This window comes from Myodes glareolus, chromosome 8, assembly GCF_982192425.1.
Source record: "Myodes glareolus chromosome 8, mMyoGla1.1, whole genome shotgun sequence".
Classification (NCBI taxonomy): Eukaryota; Metazoa; Chordata; class Mammalia; order Rodentia; family Cricetidae; genus Myodes; species Myodes glareolus.
In genome coordinates, this window is record NC_142033.1 from 83812394 (window position 1) to 83831716 (window position 19323).

A 19323-nucleotide genomic window follows, 5' to 3' on the forward strand; every position below is an offset into this window, starting at 1 on the left:
CAGAACTGAGGGTCTGGGGAGAAAGTGGTGAATACAACTGCTTCAGTAGTTTCTTTTTTTCACTGAGCCTAAACCCAGTAAGCCTGCCCTTTTGTCTGCGAGAACACTGGCCAGCAAGAGGCCCTGATACAGTACCAGAAGATCCATCCAGAGAGCCTACTTCAGGGTGGAGAGGATCTGAGAGACAACTCCAGTGCTGAGGAAACCGAAGAGAGGGCAGACCAAGAAAAAACCCCCAAGTACACAGGTAGCCACAGCAAAGATCAGACCAAGCCACCAAGACTCTCCTAACAGCATTTGAAGGAAAAGATGGGCAGGCGTCAATGCAAGAATTCCTCTAACAATCTGTAAAGCAACACAATAGCACCAGAACTCAGCCAACATACAACAGAAAGACTTGAACACCCTAATCCAGAAAAAAATAACTTTATACGTAGCATTACGAAAATGTTAGAGACCATTAAACCGGATGTGAAAAACCCATTTAAAGAAATGGATGAGAAGACTAAAAAAAAAAAAAGTTAGAAGAAATGAATAAATTTCTCAAAGATACCCAAGAAAAACCAGAAAAAACAATCAAAAAGGTAAGGGAAACAGTCCAAGACTTGAAAACTGAAATGGAGCCAATGAAGAAAACACAAACCAAAAGATGGCAGGATATTGAAAATCTGTATAAATGAACAGAAACTACAGAGACAAGTATAACCAACAGAATACAAGAGAAAGAAGAAAGAATCTCAGATGCTGAAAACACTATAGAGGAAATAAACGCACTGATCAAAGAAAACAGCAAATACAACAAGTTCTCATCACAAAATGTCCAGGAAATTTTGGACACCATAAAAAGACCAAACCTAAGAATAATAGGGGTAGAACAAGGAGAAGAATTACAGCTTAAAGCTCAGAAAATATATTCAACAAAATTATAGAAGACAACATTCCCAATCTAAAGAAGGATATTCCTGTGAAGGTACAAGACACATACAGAACACCAAACAGGCTGGGTCAAATAATTAAATAAATAAATCCCCTTGCCATATAGTAATCAAAATTGCAAGACATACAGAATAAAAAAGAATATTAAGATCTGCAAAGGAAAAAGGTTAAGTAACTTATAAAGGTAAACCTATCAGACTTACACCTGACTTTTCTATGGGAACCATGAAAGCCAAAAGGTCTTGGATAGATGTGCTGAAGAAACTAAGAGACCATGGATACAAGCCTAGACTACTATACCCAGCTTTCATCCATCCTCAATGGAGAAAACAAGATATTCCAGGATAAAAACAAATTTAAACAATACATAGCCACAAATCCAGCCATACATAAAGTATTAGAAGGAAAATCACAACACAAGGAACCCAACAACAACCACAATAACATAGACATCTAACAACCCTCCACAACTCAAAAAAGGGAAACACACAAACTCTACCACCAATAAATAAATAAATAAATAATAACTGGAGTTAACAACCACTGGTCGTTATTATCACTAAATATCAATGGACTCAATTCACCTATAAAAAGGCACAGGTTAAGCAAATGGATGCGAAAACACGATCCAACATTCTGCTGTTTAAAAGAAACACACTTCAACCACAAGGACAGACACCTACTCAGAGTAAATGGTTGGGAAAAGGTTTTTCAAACAAATGGACATAAGAAACAAGTGGGTATGGCTATACTAATATCTAACAAAAATGACTTCAAACTAAAATGAATCAAAAAAGATGTAAAAGGACACTTTATACTCAAAACAGGAACAATTCATCAGGATGAAGTCTCAATCATGAATATCTATACCCCTAATATAAAAGCACCCACATATGTAAAATTAACATTACTAAAATTCAAAGCACACATCAGACCCCACACACTAATAGTAGGAGACTTAAACACTCCTCTCTCACCAATGGCCAGGTCAACCAGACAGAAAACTAACAGAGAAATAAGAAAACTAATGGAGGTAATGAATCAAATGCATTTAACAAACATCTATAGAACATTCCACCCAAATATGAAAGAATATACCTTCTTCTCAGCATCTCGAAACCTTCTCAAAAATTGATCACATGCTTGATAACAAAGCAAACTTCCACAGATACAAAAAATTTTTAGTAACCACATGTATCTTATTGGATCACCATGGAATAAAGTTAGAATTTAACAATAATTCTACCCCCAGAAAGCCTACAAACTCATGGAAGCTGAACAGCAAACTATCAAACCACCCCTGGGTTAGGGAAGAAATAAAGAAAAAAATTAAAGTCTTCCTTGAATTCAGCAAAAAGAAAGACACAACATACACAAACCTATGAGACACTATGAAAGCAGTGCTAAGAGGAAACTTTATAGCACCAAGTGCCCACATTAAAAAAAAAAAAAGAAAAATAAACCCTCATGTTACAAACTTAACAGTAGAGCTGAAAGCTCTAGAAAAAAAAAAAGAAGCAGACTCACCCAGGAGGAGTAGAAAATTGGAAATAATCAAACTGAGGGCTGAAATCAACAAAATAGAAACGCAAAAAACAATCCAAAGAATAGATGAAACAAAGAGCTGGTTCTTTGAGAAAGTCAATAAGACTGACAAACTTTTATCCAAACTAATCAAAAGGCAGAGAGAGAACACGCAAATCAACAAGATCAGAAATGAAAAGGGGGAACATACATATCAACATACACTGAGGAAATTCAGAGAATCATTAGGTATTACTACAAAAGCTTATATGCAGCAAAGTTGGAAAATGTGAAAGAAATGGACTTGTTTTTATATAAATATTATATACCAAAATTAAATCAAGACCAGGTGAACAATTTAAATAGACCTGTAAGTCGTGAAGAAATAGAAGCTGTCATAAAAAAAAATCCCCCCAACCAAAACAAGATCAGGACCCGACGGTTTTAATGCAGAATTTTACCAGAACTTCCAAGAAGAGCTCATACCTATACTCCTTAATGTGTTTCATACAATAGAAACAGAAAAGCAATTGGCAAACTCTTTTTATGAAGCTACAGTTATCCTGATATCAAAACCACACAAAGACGCAACCAAAAAAGAGAATTAGAGACCAAATTCACTCATGAACATGGGTGCAAAATTTTTCAATAAAATACTGGCAAACCAAATCCAAGAACACATGAAAAATTTATCCATTAAGATAAAGTAAGGTTCATCCAGAGATGCAGGGTTGGTTCAACATACAAAAATCTATCAATGTAATCCATCATATAAATAAACTGATAGTAAAAAAAATATGATCATTTCATTAGATTCTGAAAATCATTTGACAAAATTGAATACCCCTTTATGATAAAGGTCTTGGAAACATTAGGGATACAAGAGTTGTATATAAATATAATAAAAATAGATTACAGCAAGTCAACTGCTATCATCAAATTAAATGGAGAGAAACCCAAAGCTATTCCACTAAAGTCAGGAACAAGATAAAGCTGTCCACTCTCACCATATCTCTTTGACATATTGCTTGAAGTCTAGCAATAGCAATAAGACAACATAAGGAGATCAAGGGGATTCAAATCGGAAAGGATGAAGTCAAACTTTCGTTATTTGCAGATGATATGATAGTGTACATCAGTGACCCCCAAAATTCCACCAAAGAACTCCTACAGCTGGTAAATACCTTCAATGATGAGGCAGAATATAAGATCAACTCAAAAAAATCAGTAGCCCTCCTATACACAAAGGATAGAGAAGGGAAAGCAGAGAAACTTCACCTTTCACGATAGCCACAAATAGCATAAAGTATCTTTGGGCAATTATAACCAAGGAAGGTAAAAATCTATTTGACAAGAACTTTAAGGCTTTGAAGAAAGAAATTGAAGAGGATGCCAGAAAATGGAAAAATCTCTCATGCTCTTGGACTGGGAGGATCAACATAGTAAAAATGCAATTCTACCAAAAGCAATCTATAGATTCAATGCAATCCCCATCAAAATCCCAACAAAATTCTTCACAGACCTTGAGAGAAACAATGATCAACTTTATATGGCAAAACAAAAAATTCAGGATAGCCAAAACAATCCTATACAATAAAGGAAATTTTGGAGGCATTATCATCCCTGACTTCAAATTCTATTACAGAGCTACAGTAATGAAAACAGCTTGGTATTGGCAAAGAAACAGGGATGTTGACCAATGGAATCGAATCGAAGACCCAGATATTAATCCACAAACCTATGAACATCTGATTTTCGACAAAGGAGATAAAGTATGCAATGGAAGACAGAAAGCATCTTCAACAAATGGTGCTGGCATAACTGAATATCAACCTGTAGAAGAATGAAAATAGATCCATATCTATCACCATGCACAAAACCCAAGTTCAAATGGATTAAAATCCTCAATATAAATCCAACCACACTGAAACTGATAGAAGAGAAAGTGGGAAGTAGACTGCAACACGTGAGCACAGGAGACCATTTCCTACATATGTCCCCAGTAGCACAGACAATAAGAGTAACATTGAATAAATGGGTCCTCATGAAACTGAGAAGCTTCTGTAAAGCAAAGGACACTGTCATTAAGACAAAAAGGCAACCTACTGAGTGGTAGAAGAACTTTCCAAGCCCAACATCAGACAAAGGTCTGATCTCCAAAATATATAAAGACCTCAAGAAACTAGACTTTTAAATTCTAATTAACCCAATTTAAAAACAGGGTACTGAACTGAATAGAGAATTCTCAACAGAAGAAGTTCAAATGGCCAAAAGACACTTAAGGTCATGTTTAACCTCCTAAGAGATCAGGAAAATGCAAATCAAAACAACTTTGAGATACCATCTTACACATGTCAGAATGGCTAAAATCAAAAACACCAATGATAGCCTATGCTGGAAAGGATGTGGAGTAAGGGGAACACTCATCCATTGCTGGTGGGAATGAAAACTTGTGCAACCACTTTAGAAATCAGTGTGGTGGCTTCTCAAGAAATTGAGACTCAACCTACCTCAGGATCCAGCAATATCACTCTTGGGTATATACCCAAGAGATACCCAGTCATACTACAAAAGCATTTGTTCAACTATGTTCATAGCAGCATTATTTGTAATAGCCAGAACCTGGAATCAACCTATATGTCTCCCAATCAAAGAATGGATAAAGAAAGTGTGGAATATATACACATTGGAGAACTACTCAGTGGTAAAAAAACAATGACATCTTGAATTTTGCATGCAAATGGATGGAAATAGAAAACAATATCCTGAGTGAGATAACCCAGACACAAAAAGATGAATATGGTATGTACTCATACATTAGTGGACTCTAGCCATAAACCAAGGACATTAAGACTATAGTTGTTCACAAGTCTAGAGAAGCCAAATAACAAGGTGAACCCAAAGAAATAGATAGATAGATAGATAGATAGATAGATAGATAGATAGATAGATAGATAGATAGATAGATTCTCCTGGAAATTACAAGCAAACACGATTGCCGGGCAAAAATTGGGAGGATGGGAATGGGGATAGGGTTGGAGGTAATGCTGGGGGAAGGGGAGATGGGGAGAGGGAAGGGAGAAGGGAAAGTTTGGCAAGAGCTTGGGGGAGAAGGAGGGTGGAGTTGGAGGTAGGGAGGATAAGGAGTAGGGAAGAAGATATCTACATTGAGAGAGCCATTTTAGGGTTGTCAAGAGACTTGGTTCTAGGGGGGATCCAAGGTGTCCATGGGGATGTCCCCAGCTAGGTCCTTTTGCAGCAGAGGAGAGTGTGCCTCAACTATCCTTTCCCCACTATCACACTGATAATTAACTCGAATATCACCATGGAATCTTCGTCTGGGGATGGATGGAGATAGAGACAGAGACCCTCATTAGAGCCCTGGACTGAGTTCTCAATGTCCAGTTGAAGGGCAGAAGGAGGGAAAAGATGAGCAAGGAAGTCAAAACCTTGAAGAGTTGGTCCACCCACTGAGTCAGTGTGCCTGTTCTAATGAGAGCTCACCAAATCCAGCTGGACTGGGACTGAATGAGCATGTGATCAAACCGGACTCTCTGATTGTGGCTGACAATGGGTACTGACTGAGAAGCCATTGATAAAGGCACTGGGACTTGTTTTTATGGCATGTTCTGGCTTTTTGGGACCCTAGTCTATATGGATGCACAGCTTCCTAGGCCTGGATGTAGGGGGGGAGGGCCTTGGACTTCCCATGGGGCAGGGTTCCCAGTCCCTCTCTCAAGCAGTGAGGGAGAGGGAGGAGGGTGAGTGGGGGAGAGGGAGGGGATTGGGAGGAGGGAAGGAAGCATAAATTTTTGAATGGAAAAAAAATAAGTGAGGACTTGCCTTAGAGCATCTCTGGACATGGACCATGTATATTTTAGGCTGGGTTGTCTGTGAAGAACAATGAAGTTACAGTCTAAGTAACTCTATACTATTGTTTATTGTTAGTTTGGCCGCTCTTTTAAAAGCATAACTGACATAAATGTGATCTTGCAAGCAGAAAGAATAAAATCTTCCAGAAAATAATAGGAATTTCAGATACTTAAAGAAATGAAGGGCAATAGTACAGTATCTAAAGTAACAGAGGATGATTTATAAAGTCTCTGAGATGGTGAGGCCTCAACTAACTCAAGGAGAGATGAACCAGGGAAATGACTGCCATTAGAGCTAGGGAGCTGGACCTTGAATGTGCCATGCCTATTCATATGAAATTTAAGATTATGCATTAAGTTGAGACATTGCAACTGTGGTTAACAAGTTACAGGTAAAAGGAGGTAACATTGATAGCTCCAGAAGCTATGAGGTTTTCCCGCATAAATAGTTAAACAGAGGCAAAGAGATGAAAGCAGAAGCATTCTAACTGGGTTGCCATCACACTCACAATTTTGTATAAATCCCTCAAAAATACAACACCCATTCTTGGGCAAAATCAACCCATAATATTGACTTTAACTTTGCATAGTTTTTTATTTATACACACACACACACACACACACACACACACACACAGCACAACACATACATGGTTCTGAAGTTTAATAGCAGTCTATGTCTTGAAAGAAAGTATAAGTTCTGAGACAAAATCTCAGGGGCCCTTGCAAAGAATTAAGACATCTTCAATGTCAGGACACTGACTGTGGCCACTGCACCTGCCCCTGAATTGCAAGGGAACCTCAAAAGGCCTTGATGGGAGCAGCTGTTTGAATTCACATTTGTGGTTCAAAGGAAGCCTGACAAGGCAGGGCTCTTGGCTTTCAGAAAACAGAAGTCTGGGTAAGACTTCTAGTTCACATGAAAGAAACTAAGCCTACACCCTGTACAGATTCCTAAAGAGGTGGCTGGTTCATAATCCTGAAGCTGGAGGCCCTTTTCAGATGCTAGGAATTTTTTAGCCTTCCTGGAGACTTTTAAACTAATGAAAACTTTTAAGTGCTCTACACTGCAGTTTTCTGGGTATGTGGGAAATAGTTTCCATACCTGGGCCTGGATTTCCTCTGTAATTTCTCCAGGAGGCAGCTTTGAATGATGACTGTTGTCTATACAGAGGGAAGGAAAAAGGAATAAACCAGTTTTTCTTCCGTCCTTAAGATCGTCTATCTAGTAACATGTCCTTGCTTTCAGATTACCATCTACATCCTACAAAGAGGTGATATTGGGCGTTGTTTTATCTTCTAGTGGCTGACTTGTATCACTTAACATACTATCCTCCCGTAAATTTATGTTGACTAGAGCAACAAAAACTATAAATATGTACTCAATTGTCACAATGTATCCAGTAAATATTTCAGTTATTTACTTTACATTTTGTAGGTAAAATCAACATAACCATCTTCTTAACTCCATTTGCAGTTTTGAGCGTTTTTGTTTGATGGTAATATTTTTTGCTGAAATCGTCAGTGGATAGAGCTGTACCCCAATATTTTGTTTGATGGTAATAATATTTTTTGTTGAAATCGTCAGTGGATAAAGCTGTATCCCAATATTAGTCCTGAATAATTTGTCTTTGCTGATAGTTGTCAGAGCCTTGTGTTTAAACTCCTGCTTTCTGTGATATATTAGTCAAGTTTCTTTAGAGTAACTGAACTTATAGAATGAATCTTTCTATCTATATAAAGAGCGTTTATTGCAATGATTTACAAGCTATGGTCCAGCTAAATATAATTCCTGCATATGAAAAGATGGTCCGAGAATTCTGTAGCTGTCCAGATCATGAGGCTGGCTGTCTCATCTGGTCTTCAGTAAATACCAGAATTCTGAAGGAGTAAGCTCTCGTACCAGTGAAAGTATGGACTTGCTAGCCAGGCAAGCATAGACTTGTACAGCATTTACTTTTCCCTTCACCTAGTCCACCAGCTGAAGGTAGGACCAAAATTAGAGGTGGGTCTTTCCACCCCAAAAGATGTGGATTAAAAGCGTGTTGTTCTTCCTCAAGGATCCAAATCAAAAGTGGATCTTCCCACTACCAATGATCCAACTGATCAAAAATCCCTCACAGGTGTGCCCAGCCACTTCGGCGTTTTAGTTAAGTCCAGCGGTAGTCCAGTCAAACAGTGAGGAATAGCTATCATATGCAGGGAACCCCAATTAGAAGCGCCTGCCTACCTTTGTCCTGGAAGTTTTGGAAGGCAGAGACTTCCTTCCAAAGCAGGATTTGACCCACTGCCCTGATGACCGTGTTTCTGTCTCACAGACCTTTGTGCTGTATTGCCGCTGCTGCAGTTTATAGCACAGACATCATGGTCCAGCTCACTTGGCTGAGCTCCGTGAAGGGATCTGGCCCAGGGCAGAAGGCGAGGGGTATGAGATAGGGACATCACTCGGGTCCCTCCTGCCAAGTGAAGGGAAGGAACTCAAGTAGCTTTGTCTGCCCCAAGTTTAAGGCAGGTCCGCAGCCATGAAGAAATTCTCTCTTTCACTGATGTTTTTGTCTGAAGGGATGAGGGTTAGCAGAGTAGTGGACTGTCTGCCAGGTGGTCTCCAAGTGCTACTCTGGCTACGTTGCTGACCTTAATGTCCACCGGTAAGATTTAATTTCCTAACAGACGTATGATTTTAATAGAGCACTAGTGAGTACTACATATTTGGTGTTCTCCAATATTAATTTGGTCTTTAATTAATATTCTTGTCTACTGAGAACCTTAATGTTTAAATCGAATTGCTTCACTGCAGAAAGAAGAAAGATAGAATTCTTACAGGAGCATTGGAGGACCATTAAGGGAAGGCTATTTCCTTCTGCCAAGTGTGGAATCTACTATGTAGTAGAGGCATGCCTTTGTTTCCTCTCTGAAGAGTTAATCCAGTTACTTCAATGAGGAAAGCTAATTCACCATAAACAATGATTGCTAAGAAGATGAGATAATGTACATTTCCTTTCCAGAATTCCTGCTCTCTGCAGTGGAGCTGCAGTCACGTAGTTGAGTTAATTCTTCTTAGATCTTTTGAGTCCTTACTTGTTTCCTTATCATTTTGTGTTTCTTCTTTTTATCTCTTTCCCATGCTTCTGGATATTTACCAAAGCCTTGATATGCTTCTCAGATACTTTAGACTGTCTGACTCTTTTTCTGAGTTCTTTCCCAACCCTCATCGGTTATGTGGCTGTTCACAAGTGACATGTCTTGCTCTCATTTTCTTCCCTATCTTTCTCCTCTGAGCAACTGTCAATACTTGCGATGGCTTTGCTTTGGACTTTTGTTTAAATGCTAACAGAGCTGTCCTGGAGCCTTCCTTCAAAGCCATTCTTAAATTCTTTTCTTAAGTAGACGATAAATACCTAGAAGAGACTTCAGTTTTCCTGGTAACATGTGGCAATCCGGGTGTGACTCACAGGTTTTCTAGTAACAGAATTACCACGGAAATGAATTTGCAGGAGATGACCAATGGACTACTAGAATTATTGGGCTAGTTGGCCCTGTCCTCAAACGAGTAATTGAAGGAAGCCCAGCCAAAGGACTGGTTCTGGGTGAATTCCCCTACATGCCTTACTAGGCAGCAGTCAAAGTTGACGGTTAGCTCTTTGCATGCCCATGAAGCCATGATACTGAAGGCAGATATCTCTGTTTCCCACAAAATGTTCCTTTTGTTTTTCATCTAGGAAAATTAATACAGCAAAAAACCATTTGTATAGTATTCTTTTGGTTACAAATTTCATTCTATGACATTTCTCTAATGCAAATATTAAGTACCACCTTTTGTTTTGTGACCTAGTATACAATACTCTGGTATTTGACAAGGCATGGGACAAAATGAGAAGAATGAAGAAATGAATAAAATTGCCATTTTTTTGGTAATCATTTATAAACATATATGGAAATGTGGAAATATGCCAAATGATCAAGAGAAAACAAGCAAAAGTTCTCCATGAAAATATACTCCATGGTCAGAGACTATATCATATAAACATATAGATAGATAGATAGATCTATATCTATAGATAGATATATGTATGTATATATATACTAATAAAATATATAGATATGTATATATGATATGTATAATACTAATAAAATAATCATAGTAAAGAAGACACTATGTTCTTGTAACTATTAATCTCCTAGAGTAATTTTGCCTCCTTGTTTATTAGCTTCCATTAACTCAGGGACCATCTCAAGAAAAGCAAGCCTTAAAGCGCCAAGAGTAGGTAACCTTGGAAACTGCTCAGAGATCTATGTAACTCATGCCACTATTTCCCAAAATATATGTATGTCCTCTGTCAAGAAAAGATAATAGAAACCTGTTTGGAAAAAAAAAAAAACTTCGTGTGTCACGTTACAAATGATCACAATTACAGTGGAACACAGTGCATATCTTGTCTTCAGTCTGGGCTTGCTATGCATTTTGAAGAGAAAGCTACTTGGGAACAAAGGAGATGTGCCTGCTTGCCTGTACCATTGTTCCCTGTAACAATCCAGATCAATCATTCACTGTGTTACTACACAGCAGGCCTTGCAATTAGCCTTGGCTAACACAGTACTTTATATTATGAGAGCCATCAACAAATACCGAACAAGGCAGCAGCCTTTTCTCTTTCTTCCTGGATTCCCTGTAAATCCCTCTTACCCACAGCTCCTGGGGGACCTCTCTCCCCCAGCCTGTCGTTGGTCTTTTCAGAAAGTATACTTTTTCTAGAGCGGCTTTGCTTGTGTAATGAGCTCAGAATGGATTGTTGTCATTAGTCATAGGCTCTACGTGGAACTCTTAATCTTTCTGAAGGCATTTGGAAATAAAGTCCAAGAAATGGTCTTTGTTAGACTGAGATATTTATGGAGAAGGAGAAGCAATTGACCTCTATGTCCTTGAGAGAGGCAATTGGACTGAGGACATTTGACTCCTCTGGAATGAACCATTAATCACTGGAGTGATTCAGATGCAAAGGGACGGTACACAACACTCTGCAGAAGAAGGAGTTTTGAACATAAAAAAGGGATATGTGGGTTTATATCTAAACTTCCTTTCTTTCTCTATGTCCTAAATGACTTCTCAAACCTTTTCTTAACAAAACATGGCCAGTTGCTCATTGTTTTCCAGAGGGATTTGGTATACAGTGAACACACTGGTATTCAACTTCTTCCCATCAGAGAACAACTTCCTGAGTTTAGTTAGGATATATTTTGGCCAACAATTTTTCATAATTACAGTCTTACAACCATTCAGTAGCTCCTATTTGTCGACCCTGGCCAATGTGAGTGGTTCTTTGTTACAAGCACATGTTTTCTTTTTCTCCTTGACCTAACACCCTGGCACAGATGCTTGGCTTTCTATGTTAAACCTTGTCAATCCCAGATGTTTTTTCATTATGCATCTTCCCACTGTTGAATGCTAGGCGATACTAAGTACAAGTGTTATTATCCTAAGGCCTTTACTTGTCCTTATACTAATCTTAGGTGTTAAATATTCAAAATGCCACATGAGCAAAGCAAGGCTGTGTTCTACCTAATCAGCTATATTCTGAGTGCACTGATGTCTTGGGCAGTAGACTTTTTTTCTAAGGTGTAAAACACCCAGATTCAGGAGGACTGCAAGCTCATAAATTTCTGAAATATATTTCATGGAAAAGTGATGTGAAGGAATGGGTACTGGGAACTATGTTTATTTCATAGATATATGACTCTTTCCTAATGCAAATATAAGCATCACTTAAGCTCTATGCAATTGCACTTACCTTATCTACAAACTGAGTGAGAGAAGAAAGCATCTCTCCAAGACTGGGCTCCATTGTGCAATTCAGCTCTTGGACTGCTACCTGTAGGACAGTAAATGATCAATAGGGAGAAGCTCATACTTTCTTTCCTCTTCTCTCCTAGAGAGTACATTGCAGAGGCTTATAGTGATTGCTCATGAATATAAGTGTGACTATGTTAATCAGGAGCAGCAATTTTTGCCAGGAAAATTGGAAATAACCAGAGGTACAGAAGAGTCCCTTAAGCACTCTCCTATCCCTAGTGAGAGACAGCCACTTATTGGTATATGTTCTAAGACAATGATTCCAGCCTGCTAGGCACAAGGTAGAAAGTAGTTTAAAAAAAATAAAAAAAAGGAATGAAAAAGAATGCCCAGTGCATATTTCCACTCAGGTTCCTAGGATGCTATATCTTTCTTTGAATTGTAATTTTTGTTATTCATAATATTTGGAGGTTTGTTGAAAAATGAACAGAACTAAGAGTAGTGAAGTTAGAAATAACAAGACTCCTCAGTATAATAGGGTGTTTTCTTTTACAGTGGTTTAGTAAGTGTAGACTATAGCAGAACACATTGTGTCACTTTATATTGATTCTTCTAAATTGCTTAGAACAAAACATATATGCATGGTAAATTGAGAAAGGGCTCACATAACTTAAAATAACTATGATTTTATTTTCTGAAATAAGTTTCACAAATATTTTTGTGGACTAGCCTGAACAAGAGCACAGAATTCCCATTTTCTCCAGTTAATCCACAAGTACTGTTAGCGCCATCAATGAGAATTTATTTCTGTTCCCTCTGATAAAGCACATAAGCACTTCCTTCTTAATGTTCCTAGCCTGGGCTGTCAGCTAGTATGTCCTCAGCTCGAGATGAGTGTATTCTGTGGCTCTGGGAAAACTGAAAATCCAGAGCATCCTCTGTGCTTTTCCTTTCAATTCTCCAATTCCATTATTCCAGAAAACAGCCAATATTTTTATCTCCCTTTGGCAGAGTATCTCAATTGGATGCCCTTCTAGACAAAGTCTTTGAAAATTGGTTACTTATACTAGTAGGGTTCAGTTAATGTTCTTCCATGAGTTTTCATACCCTCACACATTATCTCTCTGTATCACTAAGTAATTAATATCTCAGTGTCTGACACAGTGAAATTTATTCACCTACTGAAGGACACATTTGTCTCTAAGATTTCCCTGTGCTGAATAGTGATATTATTAACATTTTGTGTACACAGAATCTTCAAGTCATTTTGATAAAAACTTAGAAGTGTGATTATGTGGCCAGGGTGCTATCAATGCCTATATGTTCATTATTCTAACTAGTGGGTCATGATTTTATAATTTAATTAATATTTCCCTTAGGAAACATGAAGTGTATTATCTTTCCATGGTTTCATACTTTCTATTCATATATGTTCAAAAGTAAAATAGATCTTTCCGATGTTTCACTAAAACACCAGTACTTGTTGCCCCAATTTCATCTATCTGAAACACATTGTTCTCTACAATGAGAATAACATTCCACCTGTTGTCACTCAAACATGCTTTTCCTTATGAAAAGCCATTCTAACCGTTCAGTAAGCAAAGTTACAAAGCTCTTCTAAGTGGTGCAGGTTGTGACAGTAGAAATCCATGTTCTACTCCTGTACTTATGGGCTCACTTTGAAGTATTGATTAATAATCAGTATTTCACTAATCCCAGGGTTAAAGCTAAACCAAATTGGAAAGTTTTACATTATCACATTGATTATGCTAAATAGTGTATGTAATGTGTAACTTGAGATCTCTGGGAAACAGACAGCACAACTATGTTTGCACTCCATAGTTGAGAGAGAAAGAAAGGCTCACATACTTGCATTCTTAAATCTGTATGATGAGCAAATAGAACCAAACACTGTTTCAGCATCTACTAGAATCTAAACTGAGATTTTCAGGAGAAATACAGTGAATTACTAGCTTCCCAGTGCTTCTCATAAATGAAGATAGAAAACAACAAACATCAAAATGTTAGTTAACATTGAAGATTCATATCTGCACCATGTATCTTTTTTTCCATTTTCTTTTTTTATATTTATTTATTTATTTATTAAAAATTTCCACCCCTTCCCCACCTTTCATTTCCCTCCCACTCCCCCACTCCCCCTCCCTCTCCAGTCCTAAGAGCAGTCAGGGTTCCCTGTCCCATGGGAAGTCCAAGGACAAAGACCCACACTGGAGCACTGGACTGAGTTCCCAAGGTCCAAATGAGGAGCAGAAGGACGGAGAACATGAGCAAGGTGGGACTGATCTAATGGGAGCTCACCAAGGCCAGCTTGACTGGGACTGATGGAGCATGTAATCATACCGTACTCTCTGAATGTGGCTGTCAATGAGGGCTGACTGAGAAGCCAAGGACAATGGCACTGGGTTTTGATTCTACTGCATGGACTGGCTTTGTGGGAGCCTGGTTTGTTTGGATGCTCACTTTCCGTGTATCTTTTAGAGTGGAGATGAAGGCAATTTAACTCCAATTTTATTGTTTTATCTTATGTAGCATTTTAAGCAATTCATTTAAATTCTGGAAGATTCTAATGCCTAGTAAAGTTATGAAATACACAGTTCATAAGTTATTTGGTTTTCAAATATTTTATACGTGAAAATTGTATGATGTTTCTACCCATAATAACCATTAATAAAATTGCATAGCCTCATTTATGTCTGGTGGCACAGAACTGTATTCCAAACTCCTGGGAAATAGAGGCAGGAGCATCACTAGTTCAAGTTTGTGAGTGTGAGATTATTGGGAAATAGATGTGAGACACTGTCAAGAAAGTGAGTAAGAAAGAATAAGAGAGGGGCACTTGTAACTTTTATCATTAGAGAGTAAGACATTTGCTGATTTGTTTGTTTTAATCTACAGTATCAGGACAGTGTCAGAACTTCTGCACAAACATTTGATAAGAATTATAATAAATCAGGAACTTAGAATCCCATAGTTAACACAGGTATGTGAATTTTATAGTTAAGGTGTTTCAGTCCCAAAAGTGTTTTGCTATCAGTAACAATAACAACAAAAAAAAACCCCAAAAACCTGATAGTTCTTCATGCATTGTGACACTGGAGTCAGAGTACTGGGGGTCACTCTTATTTCTGGCTACGCACATGATCTTTTTATCAGTGTGCTCCTCAGCTAAAGCAAAAGGCACATAACCTAGGACAACAAATGTTGACTGGACATGCAGCATCAGGACAATATATTACCAATACACCAACCCAGTTCAAGTCCCTTTACTCAGAATTCAGTAATTGTCACAAACAAACACATAAATGTCCAAAGATGTAAGAGGAATAAATAATTTATTAGAGTCATTTGCAGTTATAACCACCTTTGACTTAAAGCTCTAAATCCAAAAAAAAAAACAAAAACAGAGATTGCTGCAAATGAATTTGGGAATTCTTTCTCTATTGAGTATGTTGCAAAGCAGAACTTTTCAGAAAATCATCTGAAATTACAAATCTAGGCTCATTTCTATCAGCTTGTATTTATTCTTTTCTCATATAACGTGTAAATTTTAGCCATACTTTTTAAGCAGAGAGTACACTTGTCTGTTAGTGCTTAAAGAATTTACAGTGTAACAACCTGTAATTTATTCCTTTTTCCAGGCCTTGTCTTAAATTTATTTTTAAAGATACCAAAAGAACTGTTAGAGCTTGGTTATTGCTTAGTGTTAGAGCAACTGCATGGATTATGTTCCAGATTCCAGTAACAAGAGGGAGAGAAAGAAGAAAAAGGAGGAGGAGGACGAGGAGGACGAGGAGGAGGAGGAGAAAGAAGAAGAGGAGAAAAAAGAAAGAAAGAAAAAAGGCAAACAGACAGACAGACAGAAAGAAAAACATAGCAAGTCAAATCATAATGACCAAAATAAAATAGTAATAGCCAACAGAGTAGAAATGATTTAAGCATATAGGAAAGAATTCAGGGAAAAGAAATTCTAACTTTATGATGTCTGTGTTAGATTAATTCATATATATGTATATATGAAGGGTTTTCTGAAATATAACCTGAATAATGATTTGCTACAACCTCAGAGAAAAGAGTCAATGATGAATGCTGGTTTCTACTTCAATCACTACATTAGGAAAGTCATTTAAAAGCACACTCTTGACAAGGTTTTATTGTTGAAACATGAATAAATTGCAAAGAGGGAATGAGAGTAAAAATCATACATATGCTGTTGGTCTGAGCAACTGGCAAGCCTTCGCTAACTGATATGATAATATCTGCAAAGACCACAGAGGCTCACATATTGGAAATTTGTCCCGATGTTGGTAACATTTTAGGAGGTTATATAGAAAAATGGTAAAGAGCCTACTGGAGAAAGGTCACCAAACACAAATATTTAGAGTATCTTGTAACAGGCCTTTCCCATCTCTAACTCTGCATCATATTTGCTCTTTCTGCTATTCTCTGCCACATGATTTTGCCCCTCCCTCTGGTGTTTTGCTGACCATGGACTGAACCATCTGAAACTGTAAGCCAAAGAGCGATTCTTTCCCATTCAGATGCTGATTTAATGTATTTGTACAATGATGAAGAAGGAACCAATCCCCGAGAAAAGTGGAAGAACAAAGATGGTGTTCAGTGTGGAATTGGCCACATATATAGCAGGACTCTAATTGCACAGAGCATGTTCAAGGCAGTTAAAGCCACATCTTTTCTTCAGATAATCCTAAATTATACCTTCCTTCACATAATTTGTGTGACTAGCTTCTATCTTTAGTGTTGTTTACTTGGGATTCTTTATGGCATTTTTTTGTTTGCTCTCTCTCTCTCTCTCTCTCTCTCTCTCTCTCTGTGTGTGTGTGTGTGTGTGTGTGTGTGTGTGTGTGTGTGTGTGATACTTAATCTCAGTTGTCAATTTAACTGGATCTGGAACCAACTAAAAACCACTTCTCTGACTGATTTCCTTTATCATGTTCTAAATGTGGGTGTCATCTTCTGGACATGCTAAATGAAGCTTTTGTTTATTTACCAACTTTCTTTTAATATTTTGTTTTATTTATGTGCGTGGTTGTTTGCCTATATGGATGTTTATGCACTGTATGGATGTCTGTTGCCCTCAGAAGCCAGAAAGTTCTGGGTAACCTGGAACAGGAGGTAAGGACAGTTGTAAGACATCATATGAGTGCTTGGAAACAAACTCATATTTCTTCAAGAGCAGCCAAGTGTTCTTAGCTGTTGAACAAATTCTCAAGCCCATTGCTCACACTCACTATTATTGGCAAAATTCTTCTATCCTATTGCTTTTGTATTCCTTTGTTGATATTAGAATGAAATTCTTCAGGCTCCCAATACAGACCTAAAACCAGCAGTGCTCTGGGAATCCTCCATGCTTTCAATGCCAGCTAAGATTGCTGAGACTTTCAGTTTTGTGGACTAGAAACTCCAGAATCCACTGCTTCTCCAGTGTAAGACAACCTTTGTGGAACTATGTACACACCATATTCTGTAGGGTAATTTAAGAACTTGCCTTTTCATAGGTTTATAATCATTCTATAAACTTAATTCTGTTGCTTTAGAGAACCCTGACTAATAGAATGTGTTTCTGACCAAGTCTTTCCTGATTAAAAACTGTGATTTTGCATTCAGAGAGCAAAACTAATTCCCTAGTCGTGAAATCTTAGTAATATTTCATGTACATGCATACCCACTTGTCTAAAATTATATAAGTGTATGGAACATGAAATCATATCTACTTTGTCTTTAGAAATTTTTATTGGTATTAAATTGTAACCTTTTCCCCTCAAATTTAATGAGTCTGCGTGCAGGAAAAAGTAGCAAGTATCCTACTTTTAATCATTCAAAAAATGATAAGACATTAAGCCTGCTAGATAATAATGTGCATAAAGGTCAACAAAATTCTAGTCAGTGCTAAAAATATTAGAACCAAGATCATCTATGAAATAAATGTGGACAATTTTTGTTAACCCCACCTAAGACTCTTAACAATAGTGGTGAGGGAACTTGAACTGGACTTCTCCTGTAATGAGATTGGTGTATACCCCAACTATCATCATAGAGTCTTCATTCAGCAACTGATGAAACCAGATGCAGAGATCCACAACCAAACACCAGGACAAGCTCCGGGAATCTATTTGAAGAGAAAGAGCAGGGAACATATACTCATAGGAGGTCAAGATCATGAGGGAGAAATCTAGAGACAGCTGAACCAGGCTCTTGTAAAGTCAGGGACTTCAGATCGACAACTGTAGAGCGTCTATGGAACTGAAGTAGGCTCTTCATATGTGGGAGACAATGGTGATGCTTGGACTAGCGGAGAGGCACCGGGCAGTAGGACTAGGATCTAACCCTGGTGCATGAACTAGCTTATTGCAGCCTATTTCCTGTAGTGGGATGCCATGCTCAGTCTTAATGCTGGAGAGAAAGTTCTTGTCCTGCCCCCACCTTAATATGCCAGTTGGTGTCCATTTTGCTGTGGACATTTGGATCTGTGTTCATGACAGTTTCCTTTGCTGTGCACTTATCTAATTTTGGTATCAGGGTAATGTTGGTTTTGAAGAATAAATATGGTACTCTTCTTTACCAGTTCATTTTCCTCAAGCTTCTGTTTCTTCTACTATGATATTTCTCTTGTCTAGATCTTCAGTTTCTTTACTTCATTTATCTCTCCACTTGCATTATCAATTTCACCCTTTTAAAATATGGGTCTCCAAATGTTCTGTAATTTCACCTCTCTTGTTATCCAGCTCTTAGTTCTAAGACTGTAGAAGTGTCATTGTAAATATGTTCTCATATTCTTTTGTTTCTTCATTGCATTTTGTGCATTTCTTGGCATAGATATGTTTCCTGGATTTTATTTCCACCTGTTTTCTCTACTTTGTCATTTATGCGATACAAGTTGGCATCATTTAGAATCATGTTTCCTGTTGTTAGTTAGTGGAAAAATAATTGCAGTAACATATTTTATTGTTTAAAATAAACATTTGTGTTGACTTACATTAAAAAAAAACAAAAAACACTTTCACACTAACATGTCTTTTTCTCTTCAGTTCAACACAGAAACAGCAACACAAAAGGTTTTGGAAATAAATGTTTATAAATTTTCAGAGGCAAAAGTATCTGTATTTATGCAATAAAAGAGGGAGGAATGTGAAGGAGGGTAAATTTTGAGTAAGGCAATGGTGG